Consider the following 23,424-nt stretch of genomic DNA (forward strand, 5'->3'; position numbering starts at 1 on the left):
ACCAGAAATTGAAAGCAAAGCCAGACTCCATGCACAGACAGCTGTTTTCGGGTGCTTGCCCCTCATCAGTGTGCAGCACGATTCTGGCTTTAATAGAGAGAGGCCAGAAGCACCTTTTAAACATCCCGCTGCTAACTCCTTCTTCCCCGCGGGAATGAGGGGACTCCCTGAGGGTTTCCGTTAATCCCCACGGGGAGTCCCCGCATCACTGAACACTGTGACAGCACTGTTGTAGTGACACAGTACATCATCCTGGTCTCGTCCATGTCATACATGTTTGTCTTATGTAGATGCACTGTGCAAGTCTGTCTGGTCATTTCCAGTGTGAGTGTTGCACAGCTGCAGTGCTTGAGAGGTTAACTTTTAATAAAATCCAAAGCCTGCATGTAAATGTATCAAGTCTGTCATGTCATGTGGTATGAGAGAAGGTATAAATAGGAGCGATTGACAGCGGGAAAGGAGTTCCATCTTCTGGAGTAGCAGGTCTTCCATCTTGTCTGCGACCTGAGTTCCACCTAACAAAGAGCCACATGGAGGCACATTTAGCCTTCTTGTGGTGAAGATGGAAGAGGAGGAGAGATATTCCGTGCTGCTTGTGAGCTAGATGTAAGTGGAGTGAGCCCCCAAGACTGAGAGAGCATTTGTAAGTAACTTTTTCTCAAGGCCAGTGCAGAGGTACTATCTAATTGTCTAAATTTCCTATGCGGCCATCTGGAGCCTGGATCACCGCGTAGAGGTACACCCTTTAATTGTCACATACACGCGTCTTCAAGTCAGGGTGGAGGTACTACAAGATAATAATTACTGTCAGAGTGTCTGTGGAGTGACCCTACCCCTTTCCTCCTCCGCAGTGTTCCTCTTCCAGGAGTGCTTCCTGACAGGTAACGTAGACTGCAGGACCGGTGTCATCCCGAGTTTCCTCCCTGACCTCAAATCCTTTGTCTTGCCTGCACTGTAATGACTTTAATTGAACTGCCCTGTATTACCTGTTAAAGTTTCTAAGTAAAGTTTATGCCAGGCTCTAACCATTCCTAGGGACCCGTGGTACTCAAGAACTGATCGTGGCTGCATTTATTCTCCGACGACGGTCAAACAAGTGTGTAGTAGCGTCACCCATGACAACCACAACCCCTATGGGATGCTGCACTGTCGCAGTGTTCAGTGATGAGGCGACTGCAACGGGGACAAAAGAATCCCCTGCCACAGCTGTCACAGCCGTGGTAGAGGAGCGCAATGCCATCCCATTGCTTTTAATGGGGCCGGCGCTACTGCTGCCCCATTAAAGCTGTGGGAGCGGTGGGAGCAATGGGAGCGGATCACTATCCCCAGCTGCAGCAGGGGATTCCTTGGATGTGAAACCCCTGGATGGTGTCACATTCAGGGCCTTCACGTTGTTGTCAATGGGGCCAGCGACAGCAGCTCTGGCTCCATTGGAAACATAGGGAGAAGATGCACTCCTCTGCCCCAGCTGTCACAGCTGTGGCAGAGGAGAGCAATGCCATCCCATTGCTTTCAATGGGGTTGGCGCTGCTGCCGCCCCATTGATAGCAATGGGATAAAAGCAACCCCTACAGCAATGATTCCCAGGGAAGGACTTGAAATATAAGCCCTTCCCTGAAAATCATCCCTAGCTGCTGAGAAAAGAAAAAATCTTAATTCACCTAGAAGCGCTGTCCGGCTCTTCTCCCCATCCCCGGCAGTCTTCTTCTGTATTCTGGTGCTCGGGGATTGAAAAATCCCCGCCTCCAGAAAGTGCTGCCTCTGATTGGATGAGTTCTGTGACCAGTCAGAGACAGCACTCAGCCATTGAATGACAGCTGAGCGCTGCCTCTGATTGGTCACAGCACTCAGCCATTCAGGCAGCGTTTTCTGAAGGCGAAGATTTTACAATCCTCGGCAACCAGAATACAGACATGACTGCCGGGGAAAGTGAAAAGAGCCAGTGACTTAATGTATTTCTTTTCTACAGCTAGGGATGATTTTCAGGGAAGGGCTTATATTTCAAGCCCTTCCCCGAAAATCATTGCTACAGGGGTCGCCTTCATCACATTGCTTTCAATGCTGGCCCCCTTGAAAGCAATGGGATTGCACTGCACTCCGCTGCCACAGCTGTGACAGCTGTGGCAGGGAATTCTTTCATCCCCACTGCAGTTTTCTTATCACTGAACACTGCAAGAGTGCTGTCACGGTGTTCAGTGATAGGGGGACCTTCATAGAGCAGCTGCTTCAGTGAAGGGCAAAGTTTCATGTGCAAACTTTTCCTGTTCATGCGTTTACCGCTCATGCGAGCAGCTTTTTTCTTTTTTTTTACGCACATACCCACGCAAAAAGAGCGCTCGTCAGATTGAGGCCTAAGGTGAAAAGATAGTGTTTCTGACAGGCAGCCTGCTGAGGTAGAGACAGCAGAAGAGAAGCATGGATGAAGTGTCTAAATACATTTATGGGCAGCATGAGCAAATGGGTGTGGGCAATCTAATTGACATGCCAAGTATAAGGCACACCTGTAAGATGCAGTAGAGATTTTCCCATATTATGCGGTAGCTGTGAGATCTGGCAAGGACAGTTGAGTTGCAGATAGTGACAAGACTGAAATATCTTGCTACCATCGCAAAGTCTTGGGCACACTGGCAACCATCTGGAGCCCTACAATAATACTTGATGAACTACATTGACTATAAGGGGATCCATCAGGTTTTCAATCATGTATTTCACCCTTTTATTTGAAGGGGTGACGTCTGCTTTGAATCTATGTTAAAATCAACACCAATGCAGATTTTGGTGTGTATTTTCCATTGCAGGAAATCCACACTAAATCTGCTACACATTAACTTTATTCCACAGGTGGGTGTTCTACCTGTTACGATGCAGGATGGGGTGAGTGGGAGGGGGGTGGGGCTCTAATAGTTTTGATCTCCCAACTTGGGAAAGATCCAGGTGATTGTGGCTCTTACCACCCTATTTCTCTCCTCAATAATAACATCAGTATCTTGGCTAAAGTATTGGAAATCCACATTAATACTGAGCTTTTACTCAGATTATCCACGCTGATCAGTCAGGATTTATGCTGGGCAGGAGTCCGAATATGAACATTTGGCAACTTTTTACTAATCTTACACTTGAGCATTCTAACTCAAGAAAGCATGCTCTTGTATTTGTTGACCAAACTAAAGCCTTTGATTCTGTGGAGTGGAGATATTTGTGGGTGGTGACGGACCATTTTGGGTTTGGGTCGATTTTCATCAGGTGAGTACAGGTTCTGTACCATTCTCCTGTAGTTCATGTCAGGACTAATATTCATATATCTACACAATTCCCTCTCACTAGGGGCATGCACTAGGGTTTCCCTCTGCCTCCATCCCTGTTTGCCACTGCAATTGGACCACTTGCAATCCAAATTTCTATGTCCCTGTCAGTAGTCAAGTTTAAGTTGTGGACTTATGAAGAGCATATGGCATTATATTCTGATGATACTCTTCTGCTCTTACAAGATTCATTTTAATATGCTCTTGATTCATTTTAATATGCTCTTCATAATTCTCTCATGTTGGTTTATAGGCACTTTTTAAATGTTTTCCGCAAAATAATCCTTTGCATACTATGAAGAGGCTTTATTCTAAAAATTAGATTAGAACTGTTCTGCTTACCCATGGAAGGAGAAGAATTGGCACTTCCCCACTTCTTACCTGGCTAGTCAGTTAGTGTGTGCAGATTCTGGAAGCACCACAAATATTGCATTCTAAGGTGTTCCTCTTTGGTCTTGTAGGTGACATTCCAGTTAACGTAGAAACCCATACTCTATAAACTGTTGTTCTTCTATGCTAAAAAGGTAATACTGCTTAATTGGAAGCATCCTAACAAGTCTACTGGAGCTGCCTGAATATATGAAAATCGACAAGGTTGTACCCATGCACAAATTGACATATATGGCTCGAGGTTGTCATAACAAATTTGATAAGGTGTGGGGCCATGGGTTGATTGTCCTATTTCTGTACTACGTGCATCTGAATAATTTGTCCTATTCAGAAATGTTGGTGACCCTATAACATGGATATCAGCTGCTCACTTTGTTTAGCAGTCATGCATCTCTACACTGATGACACCCAATTATAAACCCCTTCCCAAGACATCAGCCCTTCACTACTACCAAACACCAGTAATTTTCTGTCTGCTGTCTCAAAGACCATTTTCTCTATATCTAACTTTATTAATAAAGATTAAAATCAATTTGGACAGAACAAAACATATATCTTTAATTGAGGTATTAGGGAAAAACCCTTCACTCTATGATTCAGAGCAAGTTTCTTGTGAAATAACCCCACTAATGGATGTTAGGTGTCTAAAATCCCAGGTCTAAGTTGAGAGGGAACATAGGATAACAACCTTCCATTATTAATGTGGTACGGTTATTGAATTGAGTGGGGTTTTAACCCTCCTCCTGCTGATACAAAAATTACGGGGTTGCCCTCATTGGGGGTCCCCAGATCAGACGAAAATTCCAGATAGAAGAAGGGGTGTTATACGTGTTACATAGACACAAAGCTGTACCCTGTAGGCTCAGCTGAAACCCTCCGTACAAAATAAAGGAAGAAGTACAGTGTTGTTAATACTTCTATTAATATTCCCTTATGTAAGTGTGGTGATTAACGGTTATGCACCACTGAAAGAAAGGAAGGGGTTAAATGTCAAAGAGGACCAACTGTAAAAGCCTAAGACTGGTATTATTCAGAGTGGAGTGTGTATTATATTCCACTTAGAATATCAGTACAGGCGTATGATATAGGGCCCAGTTAGAATTCAGAAGGTCCAGTTAGCAAAGGGTTAAATGGTGCCATAAGAAAGTGGAAAGGCGATAGTAAAGAGAAGAAGCTGGATTTCTCTTCTAGTTAAATAGTTTCTCCCTTAAATAATTCCAAGTTATAGTCCACTGTTATTTAGACCAGAGTCGGAGAGGAACGGGTTAACTTGTACATAAAGAACCTTTCCACTCAATATACATATGGCCCAAGACCAAAGATACTGCTCTGAATATCAAAGACCAGGTCAGGGAGTAATCGCTAACTGTTTAGCAAATCCAGCCAGCACTTCAGGGGTTAAATTTGCCCATATGCCTGCACTGCTATTAAATGCTGTTTCAATGGTTCAGATCACTTAAAGTCCTTCTGATAATAAGAGTCTTCTAGGTAAGGAACCCTATGCTTCAACACAGCAGCGCTGCGAATAAAGAGAAACTAGATCGGTATCGATGTAGCCGCCCGACGGATGATATCGGGCAGCCGTCTAGTTCTAACACCTCAACTATCTATCTGGAGAGGTTACTAACTCACTAAAATCACGTCATCGATGCGTTTCTGTAGTGCTCTTAACATGTGCACTACTTCATCAGGATGATTTATTAAATGTCAGAGGGAGCAGCCGTGATGTCTGGCGGTATCCCAGATAGGTCTGTGAGTGGCAAAAGTTACTTTCAGTAACTGTATCTAAATTTTCCAGTAATTGTTGATTAGTCCAGGAATTTTAGTCAATTCCTCCTTAAAAAGCAGCTTCAACTTTGTTTCTTTGGTTGTTTTCCTTCGCTTCAAGTCCTTCCACAACATTTCTATAGATTTAAGGTCAAGGCTTTGACTTGACCATTCCAAAACTTTAATTTTACTCTTCTTTGATCACTCTTTTTTTCAGCGACTTGTGTGCTTTGGGTCATCGTCTTGCTGCATGGCCTACTTATTTTTTGGATAGCTGTTCTGAAATTTTGCTTTAACTTGTATCTCTGGCTGGGTGTCCACCCCACCAGGAAGTACTTTACCTTCACTCCACAGCTCCTGTCTGGCTGACGTTGGTTATCAGAGGCTCTAATCCCTGACCTCACCCCCTGGTGTCTGCATTACTGCACAGGAGAAGGGTCAGGATTCACAGTCCCTGATAATCAATGGTAGCTGGACGGGAACTACAAAGTGGGGTGAGGTATTCCCTGGTGGTGTTGGGGGTCCTAATAATCAGTTACATTGCAAAAGCGCTGTACCTGATCTCTCTGACCAAAAGACAAACACTTTTTAGCAAGCTTTTTTTCTTTGCTAAAGAATATGCCTTTTAGTCAGAGAAATACAGTGTGTGTTTCTTAAATTATGTACACAACCATTAGGCTTATACAATGTGTAGTCAAAAAGATTGATCCAGAGCTATATTGATATAACAATAGCATACTTGAATAGAAGGGCTTGCATGCACTCCACCATGGTATGGTGCAGTGCAAGGCCCCATAGGGGCCCCTGCGCAAATACTATTGTGTAGCGCACGCATACCTTCCTATGCTATTGTTATTTCACCATTAGACACCAGTATTGAGATATAGCTCCGGATCAGTCTTTTTTTCTACACCTTGTATGATAGTAAATTGTTGTGTAAACCAAATGCTAATGCTCTGAGTTTTGGTCAGTATACTTGTGAAAGAGACAGGATATAAGCCTAATGTATATTTGTTTAAAAAATAAAAATATATATTATGTGAATGGATATATTTATTGCAATACATTAATATTTCAAAGTAGTAAAACTCTTTATTTTGCTAAAGAAGTGTGCTAGATATGAATTTACATCTGCACCAGGACTAGACTGTTATTGGGCTATGTAAATTGAAAAATAAGAGGAGACTCACATGGAAAGAGTGTGATTGTGGGAAGTAGTTGCAATAATACAGTAGGGCTGGCATTGGGGGAGGAACAATTGAACATTTGATTTTGGAACTACCAAAAACAATATGAAAAGACTTGGCGGTGTTGGAGAATGCAAGGCTATGTTCCCAAACAGCATTACAAAATCTTTTCTTTAGAGCTCCTGCACACAATCGCATGTGTAGATTCGCTAACCAGATGACGTGATTAGGCTCTGAATGGAGTATAATCATGTGTTTTTGCGTGTTACCACACATTTTACTGTGCATTTTTGCAGGAGACACAGTTTTAAACTGGCTCAGCAGTTTAATCAGTCCCCGGTGTTAGCAGGTAAAACACCACAAAATCGTGCAATTACGCACGCTATTTTGTTCCTTGGTTGTGCAGTTTGAATGAGTAATTTTGCTAAATCGCTGTGTGCAAGAGCCATCAGCTGTAAAAATGCACTTGGTTTTCAGCAGTGTTTGTGATGTAATCAAAAACACCATAGAACCGCTAGATGAATAGTGCGTGGGAACATAGCCTAATGAGATTAGACAAGTGAATTGCAGGATAACTGGATGGACATATATCTTTTTTTCAGCCTTACATACTGAGTTACTAAGTGAAGGTTGGCACAGTTGCTACAGGGACCAGCAGAAATAACTTCCGAGTCCCTCAGCTACTGGGGGTCCCTCACTTAGGAGGGGATATGGAAGCCTTACTGACTGGGATACCATTACTTGAACCAGAGGAGAAACTACAAGCATGGCCACATTTATGTCAGTAGTGTCACTTGCCTGGTAATGTGGATGGTGCCATAAAGTCACTCACTAGGTGGAGGGAAGCAAAGAAAGGTCCTACTGCATAGTTGCAAATAGTCAGATGTTTGTTTCCTGATATCCAGAAGAGGCACAGACATTTTGCTTAATAATAGTTCTTTATTAACTGGTAACAGGCAATAGCAAAGCAGAATTGCAGCTCATGTCTGAAAGTGTACAGGTAAAGTCTTATCGGTATTTGTAAACCAAAATAAAGAACAGCTAGTGACCAGCTGGCCACAGTAGCTCGCATCGGAGCTCTCACAGCTTGTTAGGTCTGAAGTCATGCGGTGGTCACTAGGTCTGAAGCATAGCTTATGCCACAGTTCTGATTTCTCACCAGAGGCTAATCACATTTCAAAGTCAAAGCTATCCTGGTTTAGTTGCCCAGTGAATTCTGCCACTATCTCAACTGCATAGCAGGCTGAGAGTGTCTCAGTGAACAGCAGGCCCTTGTAGTTACTGACCGCCACTTATTGCATCAAATTTGAACTCGCTCTACAATATGGCACTCATGGAGCTTCCTCTTTTATAACACAGTGATGTCAACCGCAGTGTCCGCCCATGTGAACACTACATGCTTCAGATTCCCATCCTTCCTTCTAGTAACATTGCCTAACTTTATCACAAGAAACCGCTATCAACCAGCAAACAACTGTATTACAACAATATAGTGCAGAGGGACAGTAACAGGGGAATGGAAAAGAAACCCTAGCATCTCTGCTACAGATGGACATAGACAGCAGTATACTGGGACCTGTTTATCAAAGGACACAGAAGGGAGAACAGGATTCAGCACATGGGGGAAGCAGTGTAACCTGTGGAGAGAGGAACAACACTGATGTTCCACTCAGCCGCCAGTGAGGAAGAGAGGTCCTGCAACCCTTTGAGGAGCCCATTAGTGACCACTGTAAAAAGGCAGTTAAAAAACACAAGGTGAGAGTAATAAATGAATGAATGATGTAGGAAACAGTATATATATATTTTTTCTCCCGTCTGCTGGAAACTAAATAAAGTTTTGTTTCCAAATCTTAAAATGGGCAAGTAGCCCTAACCAGAATATGCTGGTAATCCCATTTTGTCTTGTTTAGAGTTATAGGATGCTAAAAACACAGTATTTTCAATGGATGCAGGCAGACATTAGTAGAGTCATGTTCACTACTTGACAAATGTAAAGCGTGTGTCCAGTTTTGAACAGCATTTTACAGTTTACATAGTTCTCTATATAGAGTAAATTATGAACCAAGTGATTCTGTAAATACAGTGAATCCTCTTGGAGATGACCACTCAAAATTCAGTTGCTGGGACTGAAATCTGTCACAAGAAATTTGGTCTAAATAAGGGGGTGGTGTTCTCAAAGAGTTGGTCTTTCAGAATCTTTTCACTGTTAATTGCATTATACATGTTCCTGTGTTACAACCTTTATTATAGATCAGTGCAAACAGAATGTAGATAACTCTTCTATTCAAAGTGTAAAATTATGTTCAGTGATAAACATTGACAGTAAAGTGATTTCTGTTCACTTGAGTGACTTAACAGTTGCAGAGAAGTGTTACAGGGCAGTATATTGATTTGCTTTAAAAAAAACAAAACAGCAAGTTGAGAAAAAGCAGCAGAAAAAAGAAATGAAGCAAGTGAAGATCCATGTGATTCTGGAAAAAAGTAAGAGAAAAGCTAAAATCAAAACAAGTTACAATATTAGATTTCTTTTCACAACTAAAATAAATTATGGTCAGACATAGTATAACACCTAGAGTTTATAGGGGTTGTCCAGTTTATATACTGCAATTTAAAAGGGTATTACAGGGAAATATATTTATAGCATATCCATAGGGAAAACATTCAAAAACTGTGAATGCAACATATAAAACTTAAAACGATAGGCCATTTTCTGATGACACATTCCCTTTAATAAAATTTTTATATAAGGGCTCGTCCACACTGGCATTAGGCTCAGTTAGGCAGTTTTTACATGGCTGAGAAAAACCACACAAGATTTGTGCATTGCGAGATGCACAAATCCTGCACGCATACGAACCTTATTCTTTTAAATGGGATAATATACATAAGCGGCATGTCCTATCTTTGGGCATTCCCTTGGAATGCATCACCCTTTGTTTTCAATTGGGCAGGCAAAGCATTGAATGGCTTGCGAGGTTCACGTGAGTGCAATGCATGGGAGTGCAATGAAAAGCCACGGCGGTGGATTGCTACATCCTTGACGTAATGTGAGTCATTTTTGAAACAAAAAGGCCTCGCATCTGAGGGAAATTGCATGCTGGTGAGTGCGATATCAGTCCGAGTTTCACGGCCCGATATCGCACTCGCCTGTGTGTAATTGGCCTTAAGGCCTAGTGCCCACGGCCGTGATGGGCTCCGCGAGCAGAATTCCACAGCGGAGTCCGTCATATGACGCAGGCGTCGGTGGGCGGGGAAGCCTTTTCATGCTATCTACCGCTGTGGTACAGCGGAAGATAGCGTGACGGACGGCTTCCATTGACTGCAATGGAAGCTGTCCGTGCATACGCCCATGGCAAATAGAGCATGCGGCGGGTGATTACGGGTAATTTCACGCTGCGGAATTCCGCACCGTGAGCATTGCGCTATTAGGTTCAATAGAACCTAGTAGCTGCGGGGCAACGCCGCAGATTTCCGCCGTACTAGACGCGGTGGAAATTTGCCCGTGGGAATTAGGCCTAAGCACTTCTGTTTCGTTTGAGGAGCAGAGAAACCTAAATAAAAATGAATTAAATGTTTCAGTTTTGTTCCCCGTTGATTTCAATGGGTTTTATAAAAAGGCAGTATTTAAAATGGAACAAGTCAGCTACAATTACCCCAGTTTTGAGAGGTAATTGTAGCGGGGGGCGGGGAGCAGCTGGGGGAGCGGGGAGGAACAAGGGGGAGATCTCTCTCTCACTCTCTCCCCCCACCCGCTCACCCCTGCTCACTCCCACAACTCACCACCTTTTGACCTTCACATAACTTTTTTATTTTTCTGCCAATGCAACTGTGTGAAGGCTCATTGCGAGGTGACCCATAGTTTTTATTGGTACCATTTTGGGTAATGTGTGAGTTGTTGATCGCTTTTTATTCGATCTTTTTCTTGAAGATGAGGTAACCGAAAAAAACTGCAATTCTTGTTTTTTTTTATGGCATTCACTATGCAAGAATAACAATGTGATATTTTAATAGAATCAACTTTTGCGGATTAAGCGATACAAAGTTTTACTTATCTTTTCTGTTGTGATGATTGGAAAAAGGAGATTTTTTAAACATTTTATATTATTTCTTTTTTGGAATAATTAAAAAAAATATCTATTTTATGTTATCTTAGGCAATACCTTGGAATCACTACTCTGAACTCCCCCTACCTACTCCACTTTCCAGCACCCTTCCCAAACCCAGCCTGTTATTTCTTGGTTAATCTCGTTATAAATTCTTTGAAAAAAAAGACAAATTTGGGCACACAAGTTGTGCTACCTAATGATTGTCATGTTTTCTTCTGTCTTTTCCAATAAAAATTATTGAACATTAAAAATAGAAAAAAATTATATATATAATTTTTTTCACTTTTTTCTTTTTAGTCCCTAGAAGAATCATTTGAATGCTTATAGCTAGAGATGAGCGAGCACCAAAATGCTCGGGTGCTCGTTACTCGAGTCGAACTTCCCGCGATGCTCGAGGGTTCGTTTCGAGTAACGAACCCCATTGAAGTCAATGGGCGACCCGAGCATTTTTGTATGGGACCTATGCTCCGCTAAGGTTTTCATTTGTGAAAATCTGGGAAATTCAAGAAAGTGATAGGAACGACACAGAAATGGATAGGGCAGGCGAGGGGCTACATGTTGGGCTGCATCTCAAGTTCCCAGGTCCCACTATTAAGCGACAATAGCAGCAAGAGCGCGCCCCCCCCCCAACAATTTTTACTTCTGAAAAACCCTCATTAGCAAGGCATACCTTAGCTAAGCACCACACTACCTCCAACAAAGCACAATCATTGCCTGCATGACACTCCGCTGCCACTTCTCCTGGGTTACATGCTGCCCAACCGCCCATTTCAGTAATAGTAGCAGTCAAGACAGGCCCCAGTAACAATTCCAAAGCAGCAGTATAGGGGGAGCATAGTATTAGTTCCATTTGAGTAATAGTAGCAGTCTAGACAGGCCCCAGTAACATATCACTAGCAGCAGTATAGGGGGAGCACAGCATTAGTTCCTTTTCAGTAATAGTAGCAGTCAAGACAGGCCCCAGTAACAATTCCAAAGCAGCAGTATAGGGGGAGCACAGTATTAGTTCCATTTCAGTAGTAGTAGCAGTCTAAACAGGCCCCAGTAACATATCACTAGCAGCAGTATAGGGGGAGCACAGTATTAGTTCCATTTCTGTAGTAGTAGCAGTCTAGACAGGCCCCAGTAACATATCACTTGCAGCAGTATAGGGGGAGCACAGTATTAGTTCCATTTCAGTAGTAGTAGCAGTCTAGACAGGCCCCAGTAACATATCACTAGCAGCAGTATAGGGGGAGCACAGTCTTAGTTCCATTTCAGTAATAGTAGCAGTCAAGACAGGCCCCAGTAACAATTCCGAAGCAGCAGTATAGGGGGAGCACAGTATTAGTTCCATTTCAGTAGTAGTAGCAGTCAAGGCAGGCCACAGTAACATTCCCGTTGCAGCAGTTTAGGGAGATAACAGTCTCAGCATGCTGTATTACGAGTAGAGCAGAAACAGAACGCTGTAATTAAATGTGTCGCTTATTGGCCTGTAGTTGGAGGCTGACTTCGCTTACGGAATGCACAGCAGAGCCAGGAAACAATTATGCGCAAGCCTATAGTCAGACCTAGGTGCGTATGACTGAGCTACTGGAATTCACAGCGCAGAACCAGTCAAGTGGCCAAAGGCCAGTGGTAGGCCTTAAGTATTTTGCTTCAATTTTTTTAAAATGGTGAGGTGAAAAACCAGACAGACACCGTATGCAGCGTATATATGTATACTCTTTCCCTCTGGCGGGATGACGGCGATCATGTAACGGACACAGCAGAGCCAGGAAACAATTATGCGCAAGCCTGTTGTGAGACCTAGGTGCGTATGACTGAGCTACTGGAATTCACAGCGAAGAACCAGTCAAGTGGCCAAAGGCCAGTGGTAGGCCTTAAAGGGGTTGTCCCGCGCTGAAACGGGTTTTTTTTTTTTTTTTGCATAGGCGGCCCCGTTCAGCGCAGGACAAACCCAAGGGATGTGTTGAAATTTAAAAAAAAAAAAAAAAAAAATTTACTTACCCGAATCACCTCTCTGCAACTTCTTCCTTCTTTTCCTCCAAGATGGCCGCCGGGATCTTCACCCACGATGCACCGCAGGTTCTCTCCCATGGTGCACCGTGGGCTCTGTGCGGTCCATTGCCGATTCCAGCCTTCTGATTGGCTGGAATCGGCACACGTGATGGGGCGGAGCTACGTGATGATGCGTAGAGTGGGGCGGAGCCATAACGCAGCTCGTGCCCGGACCGACCAGATGGGAGAAGACCCTTCTGCGCAAGCGCGTCTAATCGTGCGATTAGACGCTGAAATTAGACGGCACCATGGAGACGGGGACGCCAGCGCAGGGAAGGTGAGTATATAACTTCTGTATGGCTCATATTTAATGCACGATGTATATTACAAAATGCATTAATATGGCCATACAGAAGTGTATAACCCCACTTGCTTTCGCGGGACAACCCCTTTAAGTATTTTGCTTCAATTTTTTTAAATGGTGAGGTGAAAAACCAGACAGACACCGTATATAGCGTATATATGTATACTCTTTCCCTCTGGCGGGATGACGGTGATCATGTAACAGACACAGCAGAGCCAGGAAACAATTATGCGCAAGCCTGTTGTAACGCTTAGCTGGGTAATAAGTGACTACTACCCCCAGCAGACATGCAGTAAACTGTACACGGTCACAGGCTTCGCTGGGTAATAATGAGCGACTACTACCCCCAGCAGACACGCAGTAAACTGAACACGGTCACAGGTAGCCCAAAGATTTTTTTTTCCAATTTTTTTGAAAAAGCCCACTGCCTATATAGCCAGTATATCTCTTTCCCTGTACCACTGTCCCTGCCTCACCAGTACTACCCCTATACTCAGTAAAATGACTGCAGACTGAGGACGCTATGGTCTGCACGCCCGATATACAAAAAAAAAAAAAAAAATGTGCAAAACTGCTTAAAGCAGCCTCAACAGTACTGCACACAGTCAGATGTGGCCCTAAGAAGGACCGTTGGGGTTCTTGAAGACGAAGATAACAGCCTAACACTCTCCCTATAGCAGCTACAGCAGGACGGCACTTTCCCTAATGTCTCTCAGCGTGCATCTGTGGCGAGCCGCGGCCGGCCCCAGTTTAGATACTCGGGTGTCACCTGATCTCCCCAGTCACTCACTGCAGGGGGGTGGGATAGGGTTGGAACTTCACAGGAGGAAGTTGTAATGCCTTCCCTGTGTTTCTATTGGCCAGAAAAAAGGCGCAAACTTTTCTGGGAAGAAAATGGAAGTGACTCGAACACCGCGTGGTGTTCGTCTTGAGTAACGAGCATCTCGAGTACCCTAATACTCGAACGAGCATCAAGCTCGGACAAGTACGCTCACTCATGTCTACTTATAGCATAATGCAATACTATGCATTATGCTGTATTTTCGCAGGCATCCTAGTAAGTCGTGCTACAAGCACATTTTAATAGATGAACAGTGATAGTTGTAGGGGCCTTCAGAAGGCCATAGGCTATTAATTACACCCAGACGTGATCTCATCGTGAGGGGGGTCTTTTGGAGGTCCTAGTTGCTAGAAAAATTGAGTGCCTAATAGAGATGAGCGAACGTACTCGTCCGAGCTTGATACTCGTTCGAGTATTAGCGTGTTCGAGATGCTCGTTACTCGTGACGAGTACCACGCGATGTTCGAGTTACTTTCACTTTCATCTCTGAGACGTTAGCGCGCTTTTCTGGCCAATAGAAAGACAGGGAAGGCATAACAACTTCCCCCTGCGACGTTCAAGCCCTATACCACCCCCCTGCAGTGGCTGGCGAGATCAGGTGTCACCCGAGTATAAAAATCCGCCCCTCCCGCGGCTCGCCACAGATGCGTTCTGACATAGTTTACGGAAAGTGCTGTCTTGGTGGAGTTGCTATAGGGAGAGCGTTAGGAGTATTTTAGGCTTCAAGAACCCCAACGGCCCTTCTTAGGGCCACATCTAGCCGTGTGCAGTACTGTGGAGGCTTTGCAGTGTTGCACTTTTTTTTTTTTTTGTATATCGGCCGTGCAGAGCATTGCGCCCTGCAGTAATACTCCAGGGCCATAAGTGGTGGTAAGGCAGGGAAAGAAGACATATATTGTGAGGCAGGGACAGAACACATATATTGTGAGGCAGGGACAGAAGACATATTTATTGAATATAGGCAGTGGGCCTTTGCAAAAACATTTGGGGAAAAAAATCTATTTCGGCTGCCTGTGACTGTCCTCAGTGTTCTGGGTCTGTGCTGGGTGTAGTAGTCTTCCTAATTCATATGCAGCCAGCTAAGTGTTACAGCAGGCTTGCGCAAAATTATTTCCTGGCGTTCCGTAAGCGAAGTCAGCCTCCAACCACAGGCCAATAAGCGGCACATTTAATTACAGCGTTCTGTTTCTGCACTACTGGTAATACACCATGCTGAGGGGTAGGGGTAGGCCTATAGGACGTGGATGCGGGCGAGGACTCGGAGGCCCAAGTCAGTGTGTGGGCACAGGCCGAGCCAGTGCGGTGGCCAGGGGTAGAGGCAGGGCCAGACCGAATAATCCACCAACTGTTTCCCAAAGCGCCCCCTCGCGCCATACCACCCTGCAGAGGTCAAGGTGCTCTACGGTGTGGCAGTTTTTCACAGAGACGCCTGACGACCGACGAACAGTGGTGTGCAACCTTTGTCGCGCCAAGATCAGCTGGGGAGCCACCACCACCAGGATGCGCAGGCATATGATGGCCAAGCACCCCACAAGGTGGGACGAAGGCCGTTCACCGTCTCCAGTTTGCACCACTGCCTCTCCCCCTGTGCCCCAACCTGCCACTGAGATCCAACCCCCCTCTGAGGACACAGGCACTACCGTCTCCTGGCACCCACACCCTCACCTCCGCTGTCCTCGGCCCCATCCAGCAATGTCTCTCAGCGCAGCGTCCAGACGTCGCTAGCGCCACTGTTTGAGCGCAAGCGCAAGTACGCCACCACGCACCCGCACGCTCAAGCGTTAAATGTGCACATTGCCAAATTGATCAGCCTGGAGATGCTGCCGTATAGGCTTGTGGAAACGGAGGCTTTCAAAAGCATGATGGCGGCGGTGGCCCTGCGCTACTCGGTTCCCAGTTGCCACTACTTTTCCCGATGTGCCGTCCCAGCCCTGCACGACCACGTCTCCCGCAACATTGTACGCGCCCTCACCAACGCGGTTACTGCCAAGGTCCACTTAACAACAGACACGTGGACAAGCACAGGCGGGCAGGGCCACTATATCTCCCTGATGGCACATTGGGTGAATTTAGTGGAGGCTGGGACAGAGTCAGAGCCTGGGACCGCTCACGTCCTACCCACCCCCCGAATTGCGTGCCCCAGCTCGGTGGTGGTATCTGCGGCGGTGTATGCTTCCTCCACTAAACCACCCTCCTCCTCCTCCTCCTCCTCCTACGCAACCTCTGTCTCGCAATCAAGATGTGTCAGCAGCAGCACATCGCCAGCAGTCGGTGTCGCGCCATGGCAGCACAGCGGTGGGCAAGCGTCAGCTGGCCGTGCTGAAACTACTCAGCTTAGGAGAGAAGAGGCACACGGCCCACAAACTGCTGCAGGGTCTGACAGAGCAGACCGACCGCTGGCTTGCGCCGCTGAGCCTCCAACCGGGCATGGTCGTGTGTGACAACGGCCGTAATCTGGTGGAGACTCTGCAGCTCGGCAGCCTCACGCACGTGCCATGCCTGGCCCATGTCTTTAATTTGGTGGTTCAGCGCTTTCTGAAAAGCTACCCACACTTGTCATACCTGCTCGGAAAGGTGTGCCGGGTCAGCGCACATTTCCGCAACTCCAAGACGGACGCTGCCACCCTGCGGACCCTGCAACATCGGTTTCATCTGCCAGTGCACCGACTGCTGTGCGACGTGCCCACACGGTGGAACTCTACGCTCCACATGTTGGCCAGGCTCTATGAGCAGCGTAGAGCTATTGCGGAATACCAACTCCAACATGGGCGGCGTAGTGGGAGTCAGCCTCCTCAATTATTTACAGAAGAGTGGGCCTGGTTGGCAGACATCTGCCAGGTCCTTGGAAACTTTGAGGAGTCTACCCAGATGCTGAGCGGGGATGCTGCAATCATTAGCGTCACCATTCCTCTGCTATGCCTCTTGAGAAGTTCCCTGCAAAGCATAAAGGCAGACGCTTTGCACTCGGAAACGGAGGCGGGGGAAGACAGTATGTCGCTGGATAGTCAGAGCACCCTCATGTCTATATCTCAGCGCGTTGAGGAGGAGGAGGAGGGTGAGGAGCATGAGGAGGAGGGGGAAGAGACAGCTTGGCCCACTGCTGAAGATACCCATGCTGCTTGCCTGTCATCCTTTCAGCGTGTATGGCCTGAGGAGGAGGAGGAGGAGGAGGAGGAGGAGGGGGGGAGCATGAGGAGGAGGGGGAAGAGACAGCTTGGCCCACTGCTGAGGGTACACATGCTGCTTGCCTGTCATCCTTTCAGCGTGTATGGCCAGAGGAGAAGGAGGAGGAGGAGGATCCTGAAAGTGATCTTCCTAGTGAGGACAGCCATGTGTTGCATACAGGCACCCTGGCCCACATGGCTGACTTCATGTTAGGATGCCTTTCTCGTGACCCTCGCGTTACATGCATTCTGGCCACTACGGATTACTGGGTGTACACACTGCTCGACCCACGGTATAAGGAGAACCTTTCCACTCTCATTCCCGAAGAGGAAAGGGGTTCGAGAATGATGCTATACCACAGGGCGCTGGTGGACAAACTGATGGTAAACTTCCCATCCGACAGCGCTAGTGGCCGAAGGCGCAGTTCCGAGGGCCAGGTAGCAGGGGAGGCGCAGAGATCAGGCAGCATGTACAGCGCAGGCAGGGGACCAGTATCCAAGGCCTTTGCCAGCTGTCTGGCTCCCCAGCAAGACTGTGTCACTGGTCCCCAGTCAAGGCTGAGTTGGCGGGAGCACTGTAAATGGATGGTGAGGGAGTACGTAGCCGATCGCACGACCGTCCTCGGTGACGCCTCTGCCCCCTACAACTACTGGGTGTCGAAGCTGGACACGTGGCCTGAACTCGCGCTGTATGCCCTGGAGGTGCTTGCTTGTCCTGCGGCTAGCGTCTTGTCAGAGAGTGTGTTTAGTGCGGCTGGGGGAATCATCACGGATAAGCGTACCCACCTGTCAACCGACAGTGCCGACAGACTTACACTCATCAAGATGAACAAAGCCTGGATTTCCCCAGACTTCTCTTCTTCACCAGCGGACAGCAGCGATACCTAAGCAATACGTAGGCTGCACCCGCGGATGGAAGCATCGTTCTCTATCACCATCAAAAATGGGGACCTTTTTGCTTCATCAATCTGTGTATAATATTCCTCCTCCTCCTCTTGCTCCTCCTCCTGAAACCTCACATAATCACGCCGAACGGGCAATTTTTCTTAGGCCCACAAGGCTCAGTCATATAATTTTTGTAAACAATTTTTATACGTTTCAATGCTCATTAAAGCGTTGAAACTTTCACCTCAACCAATTTTTATTTTAACTGGGCTGCCTCCAGGCCTAGTTACCAATTAAGCCACATTAACCAAAGCGATCAATGGGTTTCACCTGCCCTCTTGGTTGGGCATGGGCAATTTTTCTCAGGTAAATTAGTACTGTTGGTACACCAATTTTTGGGGTTCCAGGGAGCCACCCATGCCGTGGGTCCACAGGGAGTTGTAACTGCATGTGTCCACTTCTAAAGAACCCCAGTCTGACTGGGGCATGCAGTGTGGGCCGAAGCCCACCTACATTAAGCACGACATTACCTCAGCTGTGATGGGCAATGCAATGGGATATATTTATGTACCGCCGGTGGGTTCCAGGGAGCCACCCATGCTGTGGGTGCACACGGAATTCCCATTGCGGAGTTGTACCTGCCTGTGACTATTTATAAAAAACCGCGGTCTGACTGGGGCATGCAGACACCTTGACAGAATGAATAGTGTGTGGCACATAGGTTCCCCATTGCTATGCCCACGTGTGCAGCTCCAGATGGAGGTGGCACAGGATTGGATTTCTCATTGCTTCTGTACAGCATTGTGGGCTATCGCCCCGCCCCTTTTAAAGAGGGTCGCTGCCTAGCCATGCCAGCCCTCTGCAGTGTGTGCCTGCAGTTCCTCCTCATGGCAGACGCACTTATAAATAGACATGAGTGTGGCGTGGCATGAGGGCAGCTGAAGGCTGGGCAGGGACAGTTTGGTGTGCGCTGTGGACACTGGGTCGTGCGGGGAGGGGGGAGGGGGTGGTTGGTCAGCATGTAACCCAGGAGAAGTGGCAGCAGAGTGTCATGCAGGTAGTGATTGTGCTTTGTTGGAGGTAGTGTGGTGCTTAGCTAAGGTATGCCTTGCTAATGAGGGCTTTTCAGAAGTAAAAATTGTTGGGAGGGGGGGCCCACTCTGGCCGCTATTGTGGCTTAATAGTGGGACCTGGGAACTTGAGATGCAGCCCAACATGTAGCCCCTCGCCTGCCCTATCCGTTGCTGTGTCGTTCCCATCACTTTCTTGAATTGCCCAGATTTTCACAAATGAAAACCTTAGCGAGCATCGGCGATATACAAAAATGCTCGGGTCGCCCATTGACTTCAATGGGGTTCGTTACTCAAAACGAACCCTCGAGCATCGCGATAATTTCGTCCCGAGAAACGAGCACCCGAGCATTTTGGTGCTCGCTCATCTCTAGTGCCTAACAATGGACAGTGGACTGCAGAGGGGACTGCACTTCCGCCTTGGGGTGACTACCCACTAGCGTTTGCGAATTTGCTGTGTTTTTTTCTTCCAGGTGTCTATGGGGCTTTCAAATGTTATAAAACGCATCGCGGCAAAAATCGCAATTTACCGCGAAATCGTGATTTTGCACAATGCAATTTTAACATTAACAAGTCCCATAGACCCCCGGAGAAAAAAAATGCTGCGGATTTTACAGTGAAAAAAGAACTGTAATGGGTAGTCAGTAGAGATGAGCGAACGCGTTCGTCCGAGCTTGATATTCGTGCGAATATTAGGGTGTTCGGGATGTTCGTTATTCGTAACGAACACCATGCGGTGTTCTGGTTACTTTCACTTCCTTCCCTGAGACGTTAGCGCGCTTTTCTGGCCAATTGAAAGACAGGGAAGGCATTACAACTTCCCCCTGCAACGTTTAAGCCCTATACCACCCCCCTGCTGTGAGTGGCTGGCGAGATCAGGTGTTCGCCTAATATAAAAGTCGGCCCCTCCCGCGGTTCGCCTCAGATGCGGTGTGAGTTAGATGAGGGACAGTGCTGTTTATACCGGAGCTGCTGTAGGGAAAGAATTGGTAGTTAGTGTAGGCTTCAAGACCCCCCAAAGGTCCTTATTAGGGCCACTGATAGCTGTGTGTTGGCTGCTGTTAGCAGTGGGATTTTTTTTTTTCTCAAAATCGCCTCTGCAGACCGTTGCACCTGGCATTAGGGACAGAAGTGCTGCATAGGCAGGGAGAGTGTTAGGAGTGAGTGTAGCCTTCAAGAACCTCAACGGTCCTTTCTAGGGCCATATTTATCCGTGTGCAGTACTGTCCAGGCTGCTGTTGGCTGTGCTGCATTTTTTTTGGGCTTCTCAAAATCGCCTCTGCAGAGCATTCCACCCTCCATTGATACTGCAGGGAAAGAATTGTATAGGCAGGGCCACAACACAGTTATTATTCATAGAATATACGCAGTGCTGCCTTTTGGTGGAAAAACAAGTGAAAACAAATCTATTTGTCCAGCCTCTGTCCGTCCTTACGGGCGGTGGACTAGTGTGAGCTGCGTGAAAAACATTGCTAAATCATACGCACCCAGCTACACTTTACAGCTGGCTTCGCCATTTGCTTTCCTTAATTGGGAAAAAAATACCTGCTCTGCCAGAGTTATAATAACTCTGCTACCCTCACGTTCTGTGACACATAAGCAGGGACACAGCACAGTTATTAAACTTCTCATGTTCATTGAATATACGCAGTGCTGCCTGTTGGTGGGAAAAAACTGAAAACAAATCTATTTGTCCAGCCTCTGTCCGTCCTTACGCCTGTGGAGACGTGTGAGCTGCGTGAAAAACATTGCTAAATCATACGCACCCAGCTACGCTTTACAGCTGGCTTCGCCATTTGCTTTCCTTAATTGGGAAAAAAATACCTGCTCTGCCAGAGTTATAATAACTCTGCTACCCTCACGTTCTGTGACACATAAGCAGGGACACAGCACAGTTATTAAACTTCTCATGTTCATTGAATATACGCAGTGCTGCCTGTTGGTGGGAAAAAACTGAAAACAAATCTATTTGTCCAGCCTCTGTCCGTCCTTACGCCTGTGGAGACGTGTGAGCTGCGTGAAAAACATTGCTAAATCATACGCACCCAGCTACGCTTTACTGCTGGCTTCGCCATTTGCTTTCCTTAATTGGGAAAAAAATACCTGCTCTGCCAGAGTTATAATAACTCTGCTACCCTCACGTTCTGTGACACATAAGCAGGGACACAGCACAGTTATTAAACTTCTCATGTTCATTGAATATACGCAGTGCTGCCTGTTGGTGGGAAAAAACTGAAAACAAATCTATTTGTCCAGCCTCTGTCCGTCCTTACGGGCGGTGGAGACGTGTGAGCTGCGTGAAAAACATTGCTAAATCATACGCACCCAGCTACGCTTTACTGCTGGCTTCGCCATTTGCTTTCCTTAATTGGGAAAAAAATACCTGCTCTCCAAGAGTTATAATAACTCTGCTACCCTCACGTTCTGTGACACATAAGCAGGGACACAGCACAGTTATTAAACTTCTCATGTTCATTGAATATACGCAGTGCTGCCTGTTGGTGGGAAAAAACTGAAAACAAATCTATTTGTCCAGCCTCTGTCCGTCCTTACGCCTGTGGAGACGTGTGAGCTGCGTGAAAAACATTGCTAAATCATACGCACCCAGCTACGCTTTACTGCTGGCTTCGCCATTTGCTTTCCTTAATTGGGAAAAAAATACCTGCTCTGCCAGAGTTATAATAACTCTGCTACCCTCACGTTCTGTGACACATAAGCAGGGACACAGCACAGTTATTAAACTTAGATAATTCATTCACTAGAGGCAGTGGGGCCTTTCGTTTTCCAAAAAGGGCAAAAATTATATTTGGCCTGCAGTCTTGCGCCAATTTATTTCCTGCCTGTGAAATCAAATCACTGGTAATACAGCATGCTGAGGGGTAGGGGTAGGCCTAGAGGACGTGGACGCGGCCGAGGACGCGGAGGGCCAAGTCAGGGTGTGGGCACAGGCCAAGCTCCTGATCCAGGTGTGTCGCAGCCGACTGCTGCGCGATTAGGAGAGAGGCACGTTTCTGGCGTCCCCACATTCATCGCCCAATTAATGGGTCCACGCGGGAGACGGTTATTAGAAAATGAGCAGTGTGAGCAGGTCCTGTCCTGGATGGCAGAAAGTGCTTCGAGCAACCTATCGTCTACCCGCAGTTCTGCGCCGTTCACTGCTGCCAATCCGAATCCTCTGTCTGCTGCTCCTCCTTCCTCCCAGCCTCCTCACTCCACTACAATAACACCTGCTCAGGAGCGGGAGCACTCCCAGGAACTGTTCTCGGGCCCCTGCTTAGATTGGGCAGCAGCGGTTCCTCTCCCACCAGAGGAGTTTATCGTCACTGATGCCCAACCATTCGAAAGTTCCCGGGGTCCGGGGGAAGAGGCTGGGGACTTCCGCCAACTGTCTCAACAACTTTCTGTGGGTCAGGAGGACGATGACGATCAGACACAGTTGTCTTGCAGTGAGGTAGTAGTAAGGGCAGTAAGTCCCAGGGAGCAGCGCACAGAGGATTCGGAGGAAGAGCAGCAGGACGATGAGGTGACTGACCCCACCTGGTGTGCAACGCTTACTCAGGAGGACAGGTCTTCAGAGGGGGAGTCAAGGGCATCAGCAGGGCAGGTTGCAAGAGGCAGTGCGGTGTCCAGGGCCAGGGGTAGAGGCAGGGCCAGACCGAATAATCCACCAAGTGTTTCCCAAAGCGCCCCCTCGCGCCATGCCACCCTGCGGAGGCCGAGGTGCTCTAAGGTCTGGCAGTTTTTCACAGAGACGCCTGACGACCGACGAACAGTGGTGTGCAACCTTTGTCGCGCAAAGCTCAGCCGGGGAGCCAACACCAACAGCCTCACCACCACCACCATGCGCAGACATATGATGGCCAAGCACCCCGCAAGGTGGGACAAAGGCCGTTCACCGCCTCCGGTTTGCACCCCTGCCTCTCCCCCTGTGCCCCAACCTGCCACTGAGATGCAACCCCCCTCTCAGGACACAGGCACTACCGCCTCATGGCCTGCACCCACACCCTCATCTCCGCTGTCCTCGGCCCCATCCAGCAGTGTAGTTCAGCGCACCGTTCAGCCGTCGCTTGCGCAAGTGTTCGAGCGCAAGCGCAAGTACGCCGCCACGCACCCGCACGCTCAAACGTTAACCGTCCGCATAGCAAAATTCATCAGCCTTGAGATGCTGCCGTATAGGGTTGTGGAAACTGAGTCCTTCAAAAGTATCATGGAGGCGGCGGCCCCGCGCTACTCAGTTCCCAGTCGCCACTACTTCTCCCGATGTGCCGTCCCAGCCCTGCACGACCACGTCTCCCGCAACATTGTGCGCGCCCTCACCAACGCGGTTACTGCCACGGTCCACTTAACTACGGACACGTGGACAAGCAC

General features: G+C 47.3%; 1 protein-coding gene across 1 annotated transcript in view; it reads right to left on the reverse strand.

The window, feature by feature from the left end:
* Positions 1-7,574: 7,574 nt before the first annotated feature.
* The window catches only part of TNNI1 (troponin I1, slow skeletal type), a 134,671-nt gene continuing 118,821 nt past the window's right edge, over positions 7,575-23,424 (reverse strand). The window contains exon 6 of the mRNA XM_066608655.1: positions 7,575-9,117. The gene's annotated coding sequence lies outside the window, so the exon portion shown is untranslated. The remainder of the gene's footprint in view (positions 9,118-23,424) is intronic.

The sequence above is a fragment of the Eleutherodactylus coqui genome, chromosome 1 (genome assembly GCF_035609145.1).
Source record: "Eleutherodactylus coqui strain aEleCoq1 chromosome 1, aEleCoq1.hap1, whole genome shotgun sequence".
Classification (NCBI taxonomy): Eukaryota; Metazoa; Chordata; class Amphibia; order Anura; family Eleutherodactylidae; genus Eleutherodactylus; species Eleutherodactylus coqui.